Raw genomic sequence first — 23,603 nt, forward strand, 5'->3', positions numbered from 1 at the left:
CATCATTGTCATTATTTTCCACTTCATTGTCAACATTTTCATTTGATTCCACATGAGGGTGCCCAGCAGCAGACAACCAATCCTTTACAGACTCAGTGAAATTACAAAATGTCCTCATTGTTGCATTGAAATATGTATTTTGCCTGTTGACCTCCTCCTCGGGCAAATCCATATCTATAAAAGATTCATGTATGTCCTTAGCGTCGTCATAACACTTGATGAAGTTGCACAAATGAGCTAGCACAGACTTCACATTGTCAGTAGATTTCATCCAGACACGTATTGGTTCAATGTATTTTTTGGCCTGCTTGATTTTTGCCGATCTCTTTTCTTGGCACGTTTCTATGTAAAACGTCAAGCCTTTTGGGGTAAACTTGAGGCCCCGTTTTACAGAGGGCTCGGGCGGAGCAACATTCTCCACACTTGAAACATTTGAATCAACCACAGGCATTGTCTCGTTTGTCTCAACCAGCTGCTCCATATTGTCTGATTGAGTTTACACAGGCAATTATATTGGCACTTCATGTCGGAGATTTATGAATAAATGTCTTTTCAAGTCCAACAACTCCCAATATTCATCAACATGTAGCGGAACAGTAATTCAGTCACTCCAAATGAATTTGCTTTTTTCCAATAAAGCTGACAGATTATCCTTCACATACCAATGTTATGTTGTTGTGGAGTAGGTTTGTGCGGCGTCCATTTAAGCCGTGGGTGGTCCTCTGTTCTCCGATCGTGTCTTTAACAGGCAATTCAAAGTTTCACAAAGTCAATGAGCATTGTCTCAGATCTCCAGATCAAACGCTGATGCGCCGGCGTCCATGTTCCTTTGTCCTTTGATCAGCATGATCATCTCCGTTTGAGTGTGGTGGTGATTCCAGTCCAAACGTCCATGCAGTGCAAAAAATCCACAAAAAAACAATAAAAGTGTCCGCTTCAATAAGGGAGGTTTTTAACTTTATGTAGTGGCTATTTGTCAACAACAATAACACTTTAAAAGGCCACTGGGGAACCAGGTACGGCAGATCTTACGCAGATCATGAGTGAGTAAATGAGTCCATTGTCCAGTCAACGTTTTGTGGTGTTTATTGTCTTCACCTCGGCAAGAACAATACAGCAAAAGGTGTTGAATATTTGCTAGACTCAGCCTTGATACTGCTCTGATGCTGGTAAAAAACCATACACCTTCCCGGTGCTCACTCGCTGCTGCTGTGCCCCGATTGTCCTAAATACACCCAGCTGCGTGCCCAAATTGACCCATCACCTTCAAAATAAAAGCATCCCAGCTGGAACACAACTTAACATAAATTACATGGCTGCAAATTAGCTAGCTCTACAAAACAAATAAATACACGAAATAAATGTGAATAGCTTCCACAACGCCTTTCATCGTGGTGGAAAATGTTGTCATATGCAATATGTTTGGATAGTTTCACCATTGAAATGCGTTTGATAACACTAGGTGCTCTAGTGCCAAAGTTGTGGCCCTAAAAAAATATCAACTATTCATTTGTATGGCATCCATAGCCTCCACATTTTAGGGAATATGTTTTTTGATTTAAAATATCATTAATGTCATAAGCAATGGTTACATTAAAACCCACCTATTGTATTCGTTTCCCCCCCTTACTTTGGTGTTCGCGGTCAAATTTGACCGGTCCTGTTTTAACTGCTATTACATTAACACAAAAACCATGAATCATCACCAAATTTCATTCATTTCATCAACATTGTATGTTGAGTTGGCACCTCAGCTCAAAACATACAAAAACACAGAGGAATAGAAAGTTAACCCATTGAAATGATATGAGAGCAGTGCTACAAACTACAATTCCCATTAGATACGCGACCAACAATCGTTACGAAGTACACAGAGCTGACATATTTCTAGTTCTTCCGGCGTGTGTGCGTGGACTCGTTCGACTTGTCTTGCGTTGACGGCCCTATAGGCTCCATTCCCTTTAAGAAATCCGTCTCTGTATCTGTGACGTGACAAAGGGTCGCCGTGACAACATGGTGATGAGATGTGGATAACTTTCCAGATAAAGACCATCCTGATACTCGATTTGTGGTTTTCAATAAGTGAAAAAGAAAATTCAAAGTAATCACTACCATTTTAATATCTCAAGCATTTGTCCCCAAAAGCTTTCAAATGTAGTAGCAAAACCAGTGATCCAGATCAGGATCATTTTAATTAGGCCTATAATTAAATGATATAATAATAATACATTTTATTTTTAGAGCGCTTTTCTGAAACACAAAGACGCTTTATATGCAAGCCTACCTCCAAAGCGTTATACTTCGGAAGTTAAACAAATGAGATAAGGCAGTGGATGGCAAAGTACCAGATTTCACACATGAATATGCTTAAAATAGGTTATGGTGTTCCTATCAATGACAATGAAATCATATAGTATTTCAACTGTAATTTCCTAAAAAGTCTAATGCATTTTGGTGGAGGTTTTCATCTTATTTCTAATAGAAACATATTAAATATGACTCAAATGGAGCATATAAACAAGAGAACAAACGTGCAAAAACAAAACTGGTGTTCAAATAACAGATTTTATTTGTATGCATTATCCCGGAGAATTCTTCGGCTGCCAGGAATGAGTCCACTCCTTGCCACTGAAAACAGAATGGAATAATGTTAGTTACAGTTACTGGTTTCGTCTTTCCGAAAAGCATAAACCATGCGTGAAGCAAACATCTTATAACTCAATTTATATAAGTAAATGTTTGATTTACCATTTAGAAGAAGTGAACATAGAAATGAAAACAAATGTTCTAACAAACAATAAAAACAAACAAAAACACACACATTAACAACAATGAAGTTAAACAATCATTTGTACCTACACTACTCCAGCTGTTTCAGAATAACAGCAGTGAAATATATGAGAGGACTGGTGGTAGATTTGGATGTTTTGCATTTGTTAAATATCATGTGTTTGTTCTCCAACATCGGACTACATCAGATGACATGAAGCCAAGTAACTGGAAGATATATACCATACTGGACAGGGCTCCCACTCCACCAACATTTCTGCTTTTCCCTATCAAGAGAAGAAAACAAATCTCTAATTTCGGAAAGACCAAACGCATATTAGCTATTTAGCAAACAATTGTGTTGGAAGTTTGTAAATCATAAAGCACACCCTATGCATTACTTTTGTTCCCGTCTAACCTTTCTCATTCTTTCTTTTATTACACTCCTGATGGGGAAAGTTTCTAGGCGAGTGTGGTAGGAGCAATCTGTGAACATCAAAGCAGGTTCCACATACAGTATTAGTCATATTAGAAATAAAATAAATACAACTATGAACACTGAAGTAGCAACCAGACTTACACGATGAAAAGTGACCACACTGTTATCACTGGTCAAAAGTTACTGTATACATCATTGAAATGGAACCAAGCTGCTCTCAGTCCTAACATGGGACGCTTGTTTGAATGACCATACCACTGCTGAGCCTGAGATGACAATACTGCACTGCTGCTTCCTTTACTGCCTAGCATTCTCATCACCACCTTATCAACTATGACTGTATGTATTTTAGTCTAATTAGACAATTAAAGCCCTTTGGATTTTTGGATAATGTATCAGTTATAGTTATTAGTCACAATATAGCATTGTTAACTCACTGAAGAAGCATCAATCACTGCGTTTACATGCACTTTGCTAAAGTACATGTCGATAGATTTATTAGAATACCAATCAATTCGACTCATGCAAATGTTTATAATCAGTCAAAATACTTAATACTGTTAATATACCTGACTTTTTCTTTTTGCGTCTAGGACCAAGTACTGTGTCCCTCACGGACCCTGTCCTGACAGCTGTGGGTTGAAGAAGAAATATTACTATATACATACAGTATACCAAGTTAAGCTTAAAGTCAAGTTTCAAAATACATCCCACAAATGCAGCATCACATGATGCAATAGGTGTTAGGTACAGATATTTGTTTGTTATTGCGATTTAATTGAGGTTGATCTATGAAGTCTAGGTGTTTTGTTGTCTTGCCTATATAATTGACTCCATACTTTATGTGTAAGGAATAGTTTGATAAATATTAACATGTTGTGCTGTAACGTTAAATGAATTTAACTTTGATTCAAAAACCTAAGTTTATTCCCCGTATGTTCATTATGGGACAGTGTCGTATCTAAATGCAGTTCTTGAGTATAACGTTTAAATATGCTGCATGACGTTGTTGCATGAGTTGCTTCGAAGTTTACCCCTATGGTCAGGGATTGCTTTAGGTAGACCACAATATTAATGATATCAACCTCTCGTACAATATATGGACATGAGCCAAATCATTTTGATGTAATCGACCTACTGCCCAACGCTACAATGTAAGACCCTTTCTGTGTGTAAACCAAATCACATAGGAGTTTTATTTTGTGATTTATCAAATGTAAAGTAAGCCTGCTGTTGCTTTGCATCTTTGTGTGAAAAAGGTATAACCATATAGTAACCACATGTCTGTTCAGGAATGAAAGACTGTATTTTTCTAAACGTTTAATATTTATTTATATCCGAGTACCTAAGGATATACACATACCCAAGTATCCCATTTTCCTTTCATATTTATGAAGTTGTAGGTGAAATTGTTATTTAGATTAATCTATTGTTGTTATTATTATTTACCTATTGGAACAATTATTATTTCCAAAAATGCAAGAAGTGCAATTAGGTGTTTTGAGATATTGTAGAAGCATGACTTGTCAACAAGTTACCTACAATAATCTTTTAGGAAAATATCGGAAAACACAAAATATAAAAGCTACAAATCTCAGAGAACAAATGTCACTGTGTGTTCTGTGTGCTCTGCATGTGTGACCATTAAAGAGGGTTTCATCCCTCCGATTCTATCTATCTATTTTATTACGTGGCCCCTCCGTGGTGGTAGCTTGTCTCACATCATCCCGCTGGGGCTGCTCCTCCTGCCCCACCTCTATGATGGTGCACTGCTTCACGGGGGGGGTCTTCAGCACCTCCACCTGCACGGTGCTTGTCTCTGGCACCTGGCTCTCTGTGGTCCCTGCCTCCTGCCAGTTGTTTTCTGGTTCAGATGGGTCACAGGGTGTGAGGTTCAGCGTGACTGTCTCTTCCTCAGGATCTTCTGCAACCCCCTGGCCAGTGGAGTCCTGTGTCCAACCTGTGCAAGTTAAACAAATGTTGGTCTTGACTTGCTTCAGACAAAGAGGTTAACTCATATATCTAGAAATAAGAAATACAGCTTGCTTAAGGTATGTTTCCAGACAGGGTCAAAAATATACTCGTCATGTCATAGGACTGTGTGCAGTCAAAGTTAATAGCAGAGAAATAGTGGTATTTATCCAGTCAACCATTTATGGTTTTGTTTTTGCGATATCATTCTTCCGATTTGTGTCTACATTCCATGTGATGTGACATGTCAATTTGTCGGTAGACAACATATAGACGTGTGCATGTATGTTCCCTTACATTATTTACATCCACACATTTTGTTCAGAATGTATGAGACTGACGCAAACGTGTTTTGCATAAGTGCAATCAAATAAGTAGCAAGTCGCTTTGGATAAAACATAAATGTAATGTAAAGGGACCTCTGGATGCACTGGATAACTGCTTTTGTTTACAACCCGAGAAACATGACCTTACTGAACTGAACCTTACTGAACTGCCAAACTGAATATGTGGTCAACTGGGATCGTCTTCATGTATTGTGCTCTTACCATGAACCTCAAAATATTTCTCCCTTTTGTGCGTTGATAAAGGAAACCGTTTAGGAACGGTTTGCTAAAAGGAAATTGCTTAAGGGATGGCTCAAGCCTAAACATACATTTCAGTCATCAAACCTAACTACCTTGACATTAACAACTTTACAACTTTCAATTTGTATACAATGAATGCGCAAGTGGTAGCACAATACCCCAAAATGTTTTTTCAAATTTCACGTAAACTTGCCTAACTATTTCCTGATAAATAACAGTTAAATGTCCACAAGTCCCCTCTGCAGAGTAAGCCATGTCTCATTAGGCTACATACTCAGTGTTTAAAAATGTATTTATTGTATGTAGTTTGCTAAAATAATAAACAGTCAAACGTTGTCCATAACCCTAAATATTTTGCAATTACTTTCAACTTTTTTAATACTTTGCAGCTAAAAATAGTGACAGTTAACAGGTAGAAAGGATGTGTGTTAGTTGTCTCACAAAAATATAGTTTGCCAAACCCAAATAAATGGCTGGAATGACTGCTTTCTGGCTGTATCAAAGGATAAATACTGGATCAAGTTGTTCTCCCACAAGATTTGGATGGATTGAAAACAGTCGCTGTAAATTGTTATTAACTTAACTGACTTTATTAAATGAGTTGATCCAAACTCATTCAATATAACTGTGTTGGTTATAAGGAAATGTTAAGCTCTCCATTGATACAAACATTTTGTGTACACAATACTGTGAACTGTGAAGATATAGTGCAAGCATCTCAACTTCACAAAGGTACTTATAAAAAGTGCCTATCTTGTCAAGGTCATCCTGGGCATAGGCGGTCAGTGTGCAGCGAGGGGTTAGGATTTCACATTTGACGTCCTTCTTCCTGGTCTCCGTGCCAAGAAGCAGCACTGGTTTAAAGCCAATGGCATGGAGTTTCTCAAGCTGTAATGACAAAATAATATATTTACTGTTTAAAGAAATGGAAAGGAAACATCAAAAACAACTATATAACTACAACTATAACATTACTGATGACAGCATCTAGTTGTATGCCATTCATAAACCTAGATGCTGAGTTAAGCTTTTGCAGAATCATGTATTTACCAGGAAGGGTTACACAGTAGAAGCAGAAAATATTTTATAGACAAACACAAAATACAAATAAATCAGTATCCTGAGTCCCAGTTCAAACCCTGATAATCTTAAAGTTAAAGTACAATAAGATACAAATGTGTGACCACTCAACAATTAACAGTTAACACTTACAATGACTATTGCATAATTAAAAATGTAACACAATCCAAGCATAGCTTGACACTGTTGAAATTGAAATTGCGTGCTACGATGTAAAACGTTCCCGTATGTTGTGGCTTCAGTCGTAAGAGTAATATAGAGTAGTAACATACAATTATGTAGTCTTATTAAAGGTGGGGTAGGTAAGTTTGAAAAACCGGCTCGAGATACACTTTTTGTTATATTCCATGGAATGCTCTTAACATCCCGATACCAATGAATATCTTAAGTGCTTTGACAAAAAATCCATAAAAAAATGTCATCTTTGGAAGCCGTAGTACTGTAAAAAGCACGACCAATCATCTGAGCCGGCCCGGCTAAAGTAACTGGATGGCCTACCTGCCTGTCAGCCTTCCATCTGTGCACAAACTTATCTCGTGCCCTCATTGGTCGTGTGCGCGTTCGTGTGTGTTGGAGGAGGGGCTTTATAAGGAAGTGGCAGATTTTCTCCGGTTGTGTATTTTCAAATTCTAGCGATCTTGAGCCGGTTTGTCAAACTTACATACCCTACCTTTAAGGTCTAAAAGTGTGTACATAAGCAAGAATGGAACACAACATGGAAGTGAAGGAAGTGCTCTGTTTATTTAAATGTGTAGTTAAATTAAAATAGTTTCCCTTTGCTGTGAAAGTTAAGATAAGAGTAGTTTTAAAATTGAAAGAAAAGAGAATATTAAATAATACCTTTGCAATAATATCTATATTTGAAGTTGATATCAAAGTGTATATTGGTTAATAAGATACAAACATCATTAAGAAATAAATGTATATAAAAACAACATTCAACTTGATCCTGGCCCAATATATTGGCAAACAGTCAGGGTCCGTCTGTGTCAGTTCTTTGGTGTCAGCTTGGTGTGTCCGGGCCTTAACATACAGTAAAAAGTGTACATACCAAGACAATGGCTTCATCCTTGATGGAAGCAATGTTGTGGTTCATCTTCCGCCCTGACACCCAACCCCCTCGCTTCTCATCAAACCTCTTGAGCTTCTTCTCAAGGCGCGGCTTTTTTGGCTGCTCCTTAAGGCAATGTCCACACATCTTCTGTGCACAAAATAAAATGTTCTGACAGAAGGGACATGTCTTTTTTGTAGACCCACCTGGCATGATTAACACAGGATTACAAACAAACAGACAGACTGACAAACACAGGAAAGTAGAGAAGTACACAGCATAGATAGAAGGGTGAATAAAGAAATAGATGATAGATATAAGAGAGCTAGATAGGGAGATAGGGAGATAGGTTGAGTTTGGCTCTTAAAAGTGCCGTTGGTTTTATGATGGTGTAGATCAGTGTATGGGTTTGTGGTGTGGGTACAGGAGCTGCAGGAGAGAACAGAAAAAGTGAATTATGTAGTATGTATGTAGTGAAACTAGCTTTTTTAAATGCACATTGTGACGGTTTAACTACTTTGGACAGACTGAGTTACGTGTTTCCTGTTTCAACGTGAGCTAGCTAGCTAGCCGCCCGCAAGAATAATTTCACATGAATGTTGCTTTGCTGATTATGGCGAAAGCATTTCTCAGACTTAGAACAGTTCAGTATGTATGATGAACCATGCGAGTAAAGGCTTAAAAAAAAGCCCCAATTATTAAATCTAAGCAAAACATGTATCAGACTTTAGTGACCCAACTTACTTTGTCAGAGGATGGATCGCAATGCCGGTGGCAGCGTCTTTGGCCAATAGGTGGTGCTCTGAATGATGTAATTTCCTGTACCGATTATACAATAAAATATTAATACATTTCCTATATTTTGACACGATAACTCTTTAATAACCTAAGTAGCATACGGACAAAAAAGTATATATTGCCTTATAAAATGCAGAAAAGTTTAAACATCTAACATGATAATAATAAATAAAAAATAATGATATCTTAAACCAAAATAAATAAAATGGAAAATTAACCGACAACAACAATTTAACATAAATAAAACAAGGATTAAAACAAGGATAAGTTTGACTCAATGTTGTGTAAAGTACCCGTTATGGTTAAAAAAAATATTTTTTAATTTTTATTTTTTGAAAATAATACAGCTTCCAGCTTCCCGAGACACGAAGAGGAGACACGAACAATTCTTCCACTTGAAATGCGTTTAAACTGTGTCAGAGAGATGTTTAATCGGTTCATTTTAATTGGTTAATAATTGGTGTTTAATACTGGCAACTTCTAATTGTTGGGGGGGGGGGGCGGCGTTCGATCCAGTTTCGATTCCGTAACCTTGGCGCACTGCCACTCCAACATCCAATCCCGATTTGAAGTTTAATCACGGGGACTGTAGTCCTAAACGATAGCTGGGGATTATGGGTAGTGTAGTGTCTTCGGCCATCCTAAACTCGATGATGCTCGAAATGTCCCTTATAGGCCTACGTCTGTTTCCGGTTATTTTTATTTTGAAATTCAGTTCCTCAAGGACGGCAAAAAAGCCAGAGATTATAGAATTAAACAAATAAATAAAAACAAGGATAATTGTGTGTTATTGTTGACTAAATAACTGAGGTTACCTACTGTAATCCCAGCTTCTATGAGTAAATGGCACAGCCCTCTAAGGCACTGGGTCCGCCCGGTACTAGAAGCACAGACCCACCTTCTAAATAACACCCCATGCCTGTTGTGCCATACGTAATGGCGCATCACCGTCCCTGGAACATAGCAAAACATGCCTATCTTCCCGACGGGGTGAAGGCTGGGAACAATACATACCGGCCGCTGTGAGAAAGTAGAGATGAAGGTCCCACCTTGCGCAGCGATCATAGAGGAGGAACAGCAGCTCTGTGCGTGTCAGACAGGTAGGAGAGCGCCCACCTGGCTCCCTGACGTCACTCACTCTGACCAGGCACTCCGTACAAAGTGTGTCAGAGGAAAAAGGAACATCCCTCCTATAAGAGGGGAAAAGGGCCGCTCTCCGCGTGCCGAGAGGCAGGAGAGAGGCGCACAGCTGGCTCCCTGACGTCACTCACTCCGACAGGACACCCAGTACAGGGTGTGTTAGAGAGGAATGGGAGACATCCCTCAAATAAAAATGAATAAACGAACAGGGGGAAGACCAAGATGCAGCAGTGCAAATATCTTCCACTCCACATTCCTCCGTGCAAAGCCGTGGAGGAGGAAATTCCTCTGGTGGAGTGCGCATTGATGTTCTCTGGGGGCTCCACCCCAGAGGAGACATGCCTGTGACACAGCCTCACACAACCAGTGTGACAGCCGTTGTGCAGACAGAGGTTGCCCGATCGAGCGCTCTCTATAGTGCACAAACAGGCGCTGAGAATGGCGCAAGGCAGCCGTGCGCGCCACATAGCAAGACAGCGAGCGCACAGGACAGGAGATTTAGAAAAATAGCGGGGGTAAAAACCGCGCAAGACACTGTTCCTGGGATGACAGGAGTGTTTCTTGTATCCCATGCAACTGCTGGGGGGAGAGGCTTCTCTGTGAAGTGCCGTAATGGTCTTCATGGTGACGAGCCACGCCATCGCAGCCGCTGCCCGTGAGGCAAAAGGGCTGCGAGGGAGTTTCCACATGCTGCCTTTCACTCCGTCTCTCCTCATGAGGCGCGTACACGCCCAGGGGATGAGAGGTGTGTGCATGCTGTCCACACGAGGCGTTATAACGGTGCTCGTGGGTTATTATGACCGTGTGTAGGAGGCATATCTGGGACAGAGGAATGCTGCGAGTTCTGCAGTTTATAAACCAATAGGTTAAAAACAGCAGGCTTCTGCAGCGAATGAACCACCTCTGGAGTGTCCCCCTGTTGGAAGAGACCCAGGGGTATCATCACGTGACCAGCTGACGCTAACGCCGAGCAGCTGCGTCACGGAGGGCTGTGTGGCTTGTGACACACCGGAGGAGAGCTGTCAGTTCCTCCTCTCGCTGCCGCGAGAGCCGCGCTCTCATGCTGGCTGAGTTTAACTCCACTTCCAGATAAACGATTGTCTGAGAGGGAAGAGGACAGCTCTTCTTCCAATTTATTATGAAACCCAGGCTTTGACAGATGCGATACGAGATGTACCCTCTGTAAAGCGACTTCCTCCCTGGGGCGAGCCAGCAAATAGCAGGTCGTCCAGAGAAAAACCACACTCTCATCCCTCCTCTGTGTAGTGGCTCCATATATCCGAACGGCAGACGATTGTCTGGTCAGATATTCCCTGAATGGAAAACGCAGGAATTTCCTGTGTTTCGGGATGGTGGGTACGTGGAAGTATGCATCCTTCAGGTGGAAGTGAACCGGTCGTCCTGGTGAAAACATTCCAGCACCTGTTTGATCGTCAGCATGTGGAATACTGACAGATCGAGGATGTCTCATTCCCCCAGTCTTTTTCGGGATTAGAAAAATAACGGGAGTGAAAACCCCTGATTTTCCTCCCTTTGAGGAACCCTGGAAATATCCTCTTTCAACAGGAGTTCCAGCAGCTCGGATTGGAGCACAAGACATAGCTTCTGGGAGGACAGGAGTGTTTCCTGTATCCCATTGAACTGTGGGGGGGGGGGGGGGGGGGGGGGGGGGGGGGGGGGGAGAGAGGCGAACTGCAGGACGTATCCTCTGCTGATCAGCCTGCTCATCCAACTGTCCATCAGACACACCACGCGCTGCCACTCTGAGAAACACTCTAAGAGCGGGCGCATATGCTCGAGATGTTCTGTGGTCGTCATGGCAACGAGCCACGCCAGGGAGCCTCCACACACTGCGTTTCACTCAAGCTCTCATCATGAGGCGTGTACACGCTCAGAGGATGAATGGAGGTGTGTGCAGTGCTGCCCACATGAGGCGTTATAACAACGCTCATGGGTTTATTATGACCGTGTGAAGGAGGCGTATCTCGGACAGAGGAATGCCGCGAGCTCTGCAGGTTATTAACCGAGGTTAAAACCGGCAGGCTTCTGCAGCGAGCCCTGCTGGTAATCAACAGATTAGTGGCAGCCGGCTTAATTAGCAAGCTCTGCAGTTAATTAACCGATAGGTTCAAACCAGCAGGCTTCTGCAGCGAGCCCTGGCGCCGTGGCGCTGCGGGCGCTTCCGCTGGTGGCACTCAGCCTGGAATACTGTTCATTCCCCCGTTCTGGCTTCTCTGTGGTGTGCTGTAATGGTCGTCATGGTGACGAGCCACGCCATTGCCCTCGCCGCCGCTGCCCGTGAGGCGAAAGGGCTGCGAGGAAACCTCCACACGCTGCGTTTTACTCCGGCTGTCATCATGAGGCGTGTACACGCTCAGGGGATGAGTGGAGGTGTGTGCAGTGCTGTCCACATGAGGCGTTATACCGGCGCTCATGGGTTATTATGACCATGTGTAGGAGGCGTATCTCGGACAGGGGAATGCCGCGAGCTCTGCAGGTTTATTAACCGATAGGTTAAAACCAGCAGGCTTCTGCAGGGAGCCCTGCTACTTAATCAACAGATTAGTGGCAGCCGGCTTAATTACCGGCTCCGCTTCCTCGGAGGCTCTCGCGGAGCAGACCAGGAGCGGGGGAGCCTCACTCCCCTTTGACTCGCCGCCGGGAGACCCTGTCTCTGGGGTGGCGGGGGAGCGGAGACGTGGGACGGAGCCCCTGCAGCCGCCGGGGCGGATGCTGTGGGCGTCTCTCCGCTTGCGGCCTCCTGTGGCCGGTGTGGACGCCGCGGCTACTGCGGGCGTTGGTGCCGCTGTGGCAGCTCAGCCGACTGGAGCCAGCTGTACATGCTGGCGAATGCCGTCCACCTGTTCCGCGGCCGTCTTCATGGACTCATGGCGTGGAACTGGGGTCCGGGCTGATTGGAGCGTCAAGGAACACTTTTCTGGCCGTCTCCGTAACAGACGACGCCGCGCTGTGGTGACGGAGAGGGGGAAAGCATGTTCGGCCGCCAAGCTGGCACCCTGCTCCGACTCTGTCTCCCCCGTCCGGGGGAGAGGAGGGAGGGGAGAACCGAACGGTGAACCGTGGAGGGAGGCGGGGCAGGAGTTGCTTTGGACTCCTGCCCGGCACTCTGCCCCAGGGACACGAGGCCCCGTCCGCGGGCTCGTAAGCCTGGACGGGTCAATCGTCCTCCTCGGCCGCAGCAGCAAGAATGTCCGCTCTCCGCTTCCTGTCGCCCGAGGGGAGACGAGCACAGTGCATGCTAACTGCTGGTTTAGAGCCGCGTACGCGTGCTCTAACCCCCGGCAGGATTCGCATACTGCTTTTATCTCTGCAGGTCATAACTCATTATGAACCCAGAGCCACATGAGGGACAATCACGGACGCAATTGTTGCTCATGATGATTCTCAATTGCTGTGCTTCAGTAACTGTGCTGGTTTGCAGAAAAAAAGAGGGAGCAGATTGCCGGGCCTCCTTCCTATTTATACCGGAAGGAGGCCCGAGGGTGGGGCCCACCTTGCGGGTGGGCGTGGACTACAAGTGTTTCAGTGCTGCACGGGGGTGCAGGGGGATTACCCAATAGCGATAGCCTTAGAGGGCGAAGCCATATACGAAATAGAACAGTGTGTTATTTTTGAAATGAATAACAAATTAGAAGGAAAAATGAGCCCCATTTATTTTCTCACAGACAGCAACAAAAGTCCGAAATGATACGATTTTAAATAAAAACTATAATCGTGGCTTGATATTGAGTAAGAACATGTTTTTATGAACCACACAGCTTCCGGTCTTCCTATAACACGTAATGCCGTGAGACTACCAACAGAAATACATTGCTTTTAAAATCGTGCTGTGCAACACGAAAAAAAAGGGGAAAGACTACCAATAGAAATACATTGCTTTTAAAATCGTGCTGTGCAACACGAAAAAAAGGGGGAAATCGTGTTGGTGAACACGAATCAATAGATTAAAAATCGTGATGGTGAACACGAAATGCCTTGAGACTGGGTTGAATGACGTCATGACGTCAATGACGTCACGCACACCAATTTCCCCGCAGGCTAGGCAGTCAAGAATATTAGCAATTAGCTTCGGTTTGATGTGGAGATGTGATTTGATGTGTCGTTTGTCCCCCAACTCCTCTCCAAAGTTGAGATATGTAATAAAATACTCAGGGGAGTTTCCTGAATGTTCATGTTCAAAGCCAAGCACTAGGCCCTAGGTAAATTAAGAGGCTGATCTGGGGCACTTTTGTCCACTTTCCCTGGTGCTAGAAACTCAAGTCAGGCATCCCTGGAATCGTCTCAGAGAGTAGATCAGCCAACCCCAATTAGCGGCCCGCGGGCCCATGGGCGCGGGAAGGGGGGTGCTGAGGGCGCTGCAGCACCCCCTAGCGGCAGGCAGGGGGTGCGGAGCTCCCTTGTCTGAATTATTATTTGACGGTTATTGCTGCTCCCGCTGTGCATAATCTGTGTAATATGTAGCCAATAAATTCCACATTGTTGGTAAAATAATATTTTGGCCTGCCCCGAATGTGTTTTCTGTAGCCCCGGACAATTCTACCTCAATAATATAATACATTAACCGTGCTTTACGTGAACCTCATCAAGACACTAGAAAGGACGGCAGGACTGTAATTTCCCGTGTTCAGTGAATGCAACAGAGGCAAGACACCAGACCAATCAGAGAGTTGCATGGAAATAAAAGTGTGCTTGTGTCATTCAAGCTCGCGGCTCTGTGTGTGTGCGGAAATAGCGCATTTAGTGTGTGTGAGAGAGGGGGAGAGAGAGAGGGACCGGTGCCAGCAGCAGGGACCGTGTTGTTAGCATCTGGTTAGCTAGCTGCACTAACGGACATACGGAGCTGTTTGTTCCACAACAAGCTGGAGGAGAGCTCTCCTCTCAGACTGAGAGGCTCAGGTGAGCTAAAGGACTCTGAGTGTTTAGATAGTTAACTTTAGTCTAAATTATCTCAGTGAGTCTCAAACGGTTTGGTCAAAAATTATTCAAAAGATTATTTCCGCGGCACACCTTCATATGATCATTATAGTTATAAAAAAAATAAGAGAATAAAGGAAAAAAAGTTATGAAATACTATATGGCAGTAAAACAAGAATACAGTTTGAAAGGGGAGTGATTTGTAAAATATCCATAAAGAAAAAGAACATCTGCTTACAGTTGTGTTTCATCTGGGTGTTGAGAGATGTATCCATAGATCTCTTAATGTTGCTCTCAAAGTGCACCAGATTGATGCTTTTAACTTCAATATTTAAAAAAAATCTTCCCGGGCGAGCATCCCCCCGGACCCCCCTAGAGGAGGTGAGGTCCGCTCCCCACTCGTAAAAAATAGCACTTTACCCCTGCCTATATGCCGTGAGCTGATTATCGAGCCTTCATTGTAACAGTCGCGGGTTTACTGTGTGTTTGCGTGTGGGGATTTTTTGTGTGCGTGCTCTATAGTGCCCGTAATAGTGTTCACTGGAGTCCAGCACCTCAGCACCCCCATTCAAAATACCTTCCCGCGCCTCTGCGGGCCAGATCCGGCCCGCGAGAGGCAAATGCATGGCCCGCGCTGATCTACTGGCATTCACTTGTTATAACATAAAAACATAAAATAAAATGTCCGCGGTTTCGCTTTATTTTGACCTCCGTCGACACTCGTAAACCTGACCCATGACCTTATCGCGTGCATATGCAAGACGTGCTTCGCGCGCTTGACTTACTCGTCACCACCTGGAATAGCGGCAAACACATATAAACGATAACTCGCCAGCTAGCCACCTGTCATCCCAGCCCAGCGATTGCTTTTTAACTGACACCAAGGTGATAGCAGATGTTAATTTTTTGTGTGACATCATGTCTCATCTAAATCACCTTAACCTGCAGCTGCAAGGCAAGAACCACACTGTTGCTGAGATGTACGAGGCGGTTGAAGCTTTTCGGTCAAAGCTGCACCTTTTGGAGAGAGATATTCATGGGAGGAAGCTGCACTTTCCACGTCTGCGTGAGCACTGCGAGAAGAATGAAATGCCGGAAGATCCAGTAATGAAGGATTTTGTGTCAAAACTGGCAGAAAACTTCAAAGAGCGATTTGAAAGCTCCCCTAAAATCTCACGTGACATCCTCCTCTTCCTCAGACAGCCGTTCTCTGTGTCAGCAGACGGGCAGTGGACTGGAGAGGCCAAAAGGCTGGTGCCTTCCATAGAAGAGGGAGCTCTTCAGATGGAGTTCTTAGAGATGGGAAGCTCTGAGTTGCTGAAAGCTCAACACAAGGATGCACCAGTGTGTGACTTTTGGATCAGCGTGGTTCCCCAAGCTCGTTTCAAAAACATCAGAGCTATTGCTATGTTCCTACTCACAATGTTTCCTCAACATACATCTGCGAATCAGGATTTTCTTCAATGAATGCTATCAAAAGCCAGGACAGGAACAGACTCTCCAGTGCACATCTTGGACAGTGCCTCAGGATTGCCACAACAGAATACAAGCCCAACATCAGACAGGTTGCCTCATCCCGCCGCTCTCACTTCTCTCACTGATTGGTGAGTGAACAACATCAATTTATTTTTGCAATTTGTCAATTCTATTGCGGTATAATAATTATTAAGACAAAAATAACCATTTTATAGTTATATTTTATATGTACATTCATTTCCTAAATAAAATGCTACGCAGCGTAATTAAAAACAAATTATTAATATGATAGAGAAAAAACCTTGGATAATGCAGGGCTTTTAACAACAGCCCACAAACTGGTTAAATTGAATACAACATTAAAATAATATATTAAAAATAAAGTTAAAAAAAACAAATACTATTTGTTATTTACAGCCTGATATTATTTGGTACACATATTTAAAAATGTTAAAACTAATAATGTGGTGTATTTTGGTACGACATTATAAAAGTAACTAACTGAAACTCTCTCTCTGTCTTCCCGTCTTTCCCAGTGTGTGTGTGTGTTACAGTGTTTGCTGAATTGGATGTGGACCTGTCTGACTATTTGATCAGAGTTCACTCTGTTGTTTTTTATTTTTGTTTTATTGTTATGCCCCATCAGACCACAGCAAAATCATTTGTATTTGTTAAAGCATTTATTTATTATTATTGTTAATAAATGTTTGATTTCGGTCTAATTTTGTTTCAAGGATGCATTTTTCCTTTACTCTCAACACAGGGTTTGTTTAATTACTACTGCCACTACTACAACAATTATAATAGAGGTAACATCTGCACATAGTGTAAAACAACTTTTAGTGACACATAAAATGTTGGCCCTTAGCTTGTCATGCTTGAAAAAAATTGTCCCTTTGGCAAATATAATTGGGGAACCCTGGAGTAGATGATCAGTGGGGCCTTGCTTTTACTGAAACATGATGTTTCGATGTATATTTCCATTGAAAATGCTAACCGCTAGCCGTAAAGCTAGCATCGCAGCCACTGCTCCGTTTTGCACACGTTTTTCACAAACATTTTACATTGTTTTTGTTACTTTCGTACGTTACAGTGTCTTAAATTTAATTTAGGTTAATTTCCTGTTTGAAGTTGTTGCTATGGAAACAACATGACGGAGAAAAAAGTAATATCTTCTACATATAATAACGGACAAAGTAAAGAATGAAGTGTAGGCTATGTTTAAATGTTCGGAATTTGACCGTGTATGATGGTCCTCTTGAGTTGCCGTACAGCCAATGGCAGACAGCCATTGCTCCGTTTTCATGTTTTTTTTACATGTTTTTAATAAACATTTTCACACGCTAGGTGTATAGGAATACTTCAATTCGGTTCGTCATGATCTGTAAATGTGATTTGCCCCTGAGCACCCCTGGGTAAATTACCGTACAGCCAATCACAATGCGTACAATGCGTGACGTCATTGGTAAGAGACGGCCCCCGAACACATATGGTGCCCCGAACACATATGGTACTCACACCGGTCCTTTCACCAGACGGGAAGCGACAGAACGAGCAAGTGGTATGATCACTTTTGTGATTACAACCTGGTACAAAGCACACAGGCATCTTGTAAAAGTGAATTTATTGGAGCAATCTCTTATATTTATTGGAGGGAATAAATCAGTTATGAGATCTTCTTCTTCTTGTTCTTTGCTTTAATTGCGAGGCGCAACCAGTCTTGGAGCATTATCGCCAATGACATCACTTACGCAACCCAGAATGCAATTTGGGATTTGTAGTCTTTCTAGTTGAATATTTTTCATAGTCTTATATTTCAACAGTTTTAAGAGAAAACTGTGACTTTTTTTACATGGAAATGATTGTTTAAGATTGACAAACATCATTCATCATTCGTGGCACAATTCAAACGGGATCAAAAGATAACTTTTCTCTCTCCATTGACTTCAATGTATAATTTTCCGCTTCCAGGGTCCCATGGAGGCTCCCGGAAGGGGAGGGACTTCGCCTCTCTATAATAAGAACTGGATACAGCGTGGAAGGCGGGGCCTCATTCATTCCTATGAGAGTTGCTCATTGGCGCATGATAACAAAATGGCCCAACTTTTGAGAGAGTGAAACGTCACAGATTACCCAGCATGCCTGAGAAGTACCCGTATGTGTGCAACTTTAACCACGCCCCCCACAATGCTCGTTCACATCAAGCACATCAATTTGCCTACATGTAACAGCTCCGCGCATTCTGGATTGTTATGATGGATTTGATATTAATGAATAACGAGGCGGCTGCGGCAGTTAGCAGCTAGCCGCTAGCTAGCTATTGTAACGTCATTGTAGGCCTATATGTAAGTTATTCATATGTATGTACGTTTTTTTTCGTGTGTATGTACTGTTTGTGATCGTTGTTGTGTCCTCACTCGTGGCCTGCACCTTGACGTGGTGAGTGGGCTTTAAACTAAGACAGGCCATTTATGTTTGAAATATCATGCTAACAAACCTGCAATTACAGAATTGAATGATAGTGGTTATATATGTTCATGTCTTGCTGACATTATTTGTTATCCTTTTCCACATAGCCTCTCAGATGGATTCCTGTTTCATCTGTTGGTTTGCCACTGTCCAGTGTCTGCAGACTGGCTCCCTCTCAGAAAAGTGTCAACTTCTGTCAACAGGAAGAACTGAGCCTCCCAACCAGCATTCTGACCATGAGTCTGACTCACTAAATGAAGCTCAGAGCAAGTTCTTTCAGGAAGACTGGGTATGTATACATTCACTCCGCAGCTGCTTATAATCAGCTCATCACGGGCGCTGTCTTTAACCTATTACATTCACCTCATTCTCCAGCAGCCAATCACCGAGCTGCAGCCAAACTTTAAAATGGTTCTCCTCTCCTGCAGTCAGCTGTGATTTCAGGTGTTAATGCTGCCACTCGCCTCCTCTCCATCCACCTCCGTTCATCATATCCAGAGCCAGGAGAGCTAATCCAAAGACCTCATCACACCTCCTCTTCATCCCATCTCCTCATCAAATCCAGATCTTCATCATCATCACCAGTGTCGAGACCCCGGGGAGGTTCCCTATATGCTCACAGCTGCATTTCACCCTTTAGATATAAGATTTCAGGATCGGGGTCTAATCGCCAAAGACTTAACATTTATCATATGTGTCAATAAATGTTCTTTACTTCCGGTCCGGCACAGAGATGGAAGCTTAGAACAACACGCTCCCGACCTAAAATATCTAAAAACACTGTCCGAACAACGCAATCCAACTATTTTAGTACATTGAAGTCAACGGGGAAATATCGGACTAACAAAAATTTTTCCAGAAAAGGAAAGAGAAATACAACACAAAGTAAAAAGCTTGACGAGGAAGAAATCGATCAGCTGTCTCAAGTCAGCAACAGCATGGATGATGACATGCAGCCAGATGACGCAGTTCCCAGCGGGGAAGCTCATATGAGTTTAATTCTAAAAGAGCTCCGAGACTTTAGAAAAGAGTCCTGCCAACAACTCAGCGGAATAAAGGAAGACATCAATAAAATTAACAATAGAATGGAGGAAGCAGAGGAACGAATTGACGCAGCCGAGACCAGGATCCAGTAATGGGAAGAGGTGGTATCTGGCCTAGTGAAGCTACAGGTACAGACAGAGGCTAAACTGACGGACCTAGAGGGACGAACACGCCGCGAGAATGTAAGGATTTACGGAGTAGAGGAAGGAGCAGAAGCCATGTCGACATCGGTGATCGCATTTGTGGAAGAGCTACTAATTAAAGGCCTGGAACTGACCCCCTCTATGCTACAGATTGAGAGGGCGCACCGTGCGCTCGGCCCCAAACCTCCGGCCGAGGCCTCACCGAGATCTCTGGTGGTGAAATTTTCAAGTTTTAAAATGAAAGAAGACGTAATCAAAAAAGCCTGGCAGAAAAAGGGTTTTTATTTCAAAGAAAAAAAGGTCAACGTGGACCATGATTACGCACCTGAATTGCAGAGAAGGAGGAGGCAGTATGCGGAAGCCACTTAAGCCACTTAAGGAAAGAAACATAAGATTCCAGAGCCCATTCCCGGCCAGATTAAAAGTATTTTATGATGATAATCCAGTGGTCTACAACTCGGCTGAGGAGGCAACAGCAGACATGGTGAAGAGAGGGATAACAGTGACTGTCCTAAAAAATCCGAGCTCGCTACTGGACCAGATTAGCCGTCTGACTTGGGAACCGAGCAGAAAGCGAGGAGGTCAACTGCACCCGAGCTCCAAGCAACTTTACAAGGAACGGCTCCGAAGCTTCGAAATCGGGATATCTGATAAGTAGCCTATGTTTCATAAACGCCCTCTTTAATGGATACTCCTTTCTGAAAATCTTGGTTAAAAAGAAACAAGAACAATACGGCTATTTTGAGGCAAATGAGACTATTATTTGTTCTCTTTTTTCCTTGCCTTTACTACTATTATTTTTCTCCCTACCCAAAGGTAGAGATCAAATTGAATAGAAGGCTTATATCACAGGCACATGTGAGCCACATTTTGGGTCGGATTGCTACTCTCTGTATTCTATGGACCATAGTATCAGCTTAAGAGCTGAAGAGGGCCCCCTTCCATCACTAAGAGGAAGAGACTTTCCCTCCACACTACAACACTCCAAGGCCCAATATGTGGCCTTAAACCTGGAAGTCAATGTCACTTATGTTTGTGGATATTACTTTGTTATACTTTTTTTGGTTATAGTTTGGGATTTTATTAATGTCATATATACAACAGGGGATACGAGAAATAATTTAAATGTAGGAACTCATGGATTTAAAATAAAGGCAAATAATCACCATGCAAAGTAAAGGGTCAATTAAAGTAATTACATACAATGTGAACGGTCTGGGAAATCCAATTAAAAGGAATAAAGTAATGTCAAAATTAAAAAGAGTTGGAGCAGAAATAGCCCTCCTGCAGGAGACTCATCTAACAGAACAGGAACACCAAAAACTTAAAAAGTGGAACTTCAGTCCATATTCATCCTCTTACAGAAAGGGATCCAGGAGGGGCGTAACAATCTTAATCTCCGGTAAATTACATTTCGAATGCACATATGAAAAAAAGGATCAAGACGGGAGATATGTACTTATTCGGGGAAATTTGGAGGGTACTTTAGTTACCCTCCTGAATGTATATGCCCCCCCGGGATCTGAATGGTCATTTTACAAACACATTTTTGAAATAATAACATTGGAGGCCCAAGGAATTCTAATTTGTGGGGGAGATTTCAATGTTAGACTTAACCCAACTTTAGATACATCAAAACCCCTTTCCTCAGGAGGAAAAAAAATCAGTATGATCATTAAATTGATCTTGGGAGACCTAGGACTCTCGGATGTATGGCGAGACCTAAATCCATCTACGAAAGATTTTACCTTTTACTCACACCCACACTCAGTATATTCAAGGCTTGATTATCTGTTTATGTATCAGAAAGATTTTTATAGGGTTCAAAATTGCAGTATAGGGACCATGGACTTATCGGACCATGCTCCGGTCTCCATGGCATTAAATCTAGGACTAGAAAGGAAAAGCACAATCTGGAGACTGAACACAGGAATTCTTAACCAAATTAGGCCTCAAATCAGGACCGATATAAAAGATTATCTGAACGACAATGATAATGGAGAAGTGTCCCCAATAATCCTGTGGGGTGCATGCAAAGCTGTCCTAAGAGGAAAAATAATTGGATATTCCTCAAACATAAATAAGCAAAGAAAAGAGAAAACAAATCAGCTTCAAACAGAACTAAAACATCTAGAAAATATACATAAGAACACTTTAAATACAAAAACTAAAATGGAAATAGATTAAAAAAAGAATGAACTCCATGAAATCCTCTCAAACAACATAAAAAAAAAAAAGATCTTTCTAAAACAAAGTTATTATGAGGTAGGAGTTAAATCAGCAAAACTATTGGCTTATAAACTAAAAAAACAACAGGTAGAAAACACAATTTATAAAATAAAAGACCCTGAAACAAGTATTATACATAGCAATTTAGAAGACATGCATCAAACTTTTGTCTGTTTCTATAAAAACCTATACTCACAGCCTAAAATAGATAAAACCAACATCAGGAGTTTCCTTGATTTGATAACTTTTCCTAAAGTGAGGGATGAGCAAAATCATAAATTAATTATAGAAATTACGGGAAAAGAAGTAGAAAAGGCAATCGCTGACTTAAAACCCAATAAAGCCGCAGGCCCAGATGGTTTCCCCTCTGAATGGTACAGGGAAATGAAGGATCTATTGATCCCAACAATGAGGGATGCTTTTAACCACGTGCTTCAGACAGGCATAGCCCCCCCCCCCCCCTCATGGGGGGAAGCAGTAATTTCCCTGATACCGAAGGAAGGGAAAGACAAATGTGACTGTGGAAGCTATCGTCCAATAAGTGTGCTAAACCAGGACTATAAGATCTTTACCCACATTTTGGCAAAAAGACTCGAAGAAATCCTCCCTCAGATAATAAATCTAGATCAGACAGGATTTATCAAACAACGGCAAACTCAAGATAATATCCGCAGAACTCTACATATAGTTGAACATATATCCAAAAACAAACTCCAGGCAGTACTTTTGAGCCTCGATGCAGAAAAAGCCTTCGATCGAGTCTATTGGAAATTCCTATACCAAGTTCTTGAAAAGTTTGGCTTTCACAAGATCTTTATTAATACTGTTCAAGCACTGTACGACAACCCTTATGCAAGAATAAAAATAAACGGAGCCATATCAAATTCTTTCTACCTTGAGAGAGGGACACGACAGGGATGTCCAATTAGCCCTCTGCTATTCACAATTTATATCGAAGCTCTGAGTTTGGGGGTTACTCAAAATAACAATATTACCGGTGTAGAAGTATATGGTCAGGAACATAAATTATCATTATTTGCTGATGATATATTAATATACCTGTCAAATCCAGATGAATCATTCTTGAGTTTACTGACTTTTTTGGATACTTATAGTTCTGTCTCAGGGTACAAACTCAATATAACAAAAACCCAAATACTGAGCTTTAATTACAAGCCAAGCCAACATATAAACTCACTCATTGATCTTAATTGGGATCTGAACCACTTAAAATATCTGGGAATAAGCATCTCTAAAGATTCAGAGGAATTGTATACACTAAACTTCAACCCTCTAAGTCAGAAAATAAAAGAAGACATAAATAGATGGAACTTGATCCCAGTGCTGAGCTTTGAATCTCGAATAGAATCAGTGAAAATGAACATCCTACCTAGACTCTTATACCTTTTCCAGAATCTACCAATTGAAATCACAGACAAGCAGTTTAACGAATGGGATAAAACCATATCAAG

General features: G+C 42.2%; 1 long non-coding RNA gene across 4 annotated transcripts in view; it reads right to left on the reverse strand.

Annotated features, from left to right (window-relative positions):
- Nucleotides 1-2,551: 2,551 nt before the first annotated feature.
- LOC307014835 overlaps nt 2,552-23,603 on the reverse strand; it is a 38,213-nt gene continuing 17,161 nt past the window's right edge. Inside the window, exons 1-8 of one of the 4 annotated variants that reach the window (XR_013801322.1) lie at nt 15,009-15,619; nt 8,642-8,716; nt 7,898-8,326; nt 4,930-6,654; nt 3,778-3,840; nt 3,188-3,255; nt 3,013-3,056; nt 2,552-2,628 (exon numbers count right to left, since the gene is read on the reverse strand). This is a non-coding gene — a long non-coding RNA (uncharacterized lncRNA). Of the gene's footprint in view, nt 2,629-3,012; nt 3,057-3,187; nt 3,256-3,777; nt 3,841-4,929; nt 6,655-7,897; nt 8,327-8,641; nt 11,489-15,008; nt 15,620-23,603 lie in introns of those variants that run through there. The other 3 variants (XR_013801324.1, XR_013801321.1, XR_013801323.1) reach the window with 3 other exon arrangements.

The sequence above is a fragment of the Notothenia rossii genome, assembly GCF_949606895.1.
Source record: "Notothenia rossii genome assembly, chromosome: 8".
NCBI classification, from domain to species: Eukaryota; Metazoa; Chordata; class Actinopteri; order Perciformes; family Nototheniidae; genus Notothenia; species Notothenia rossii.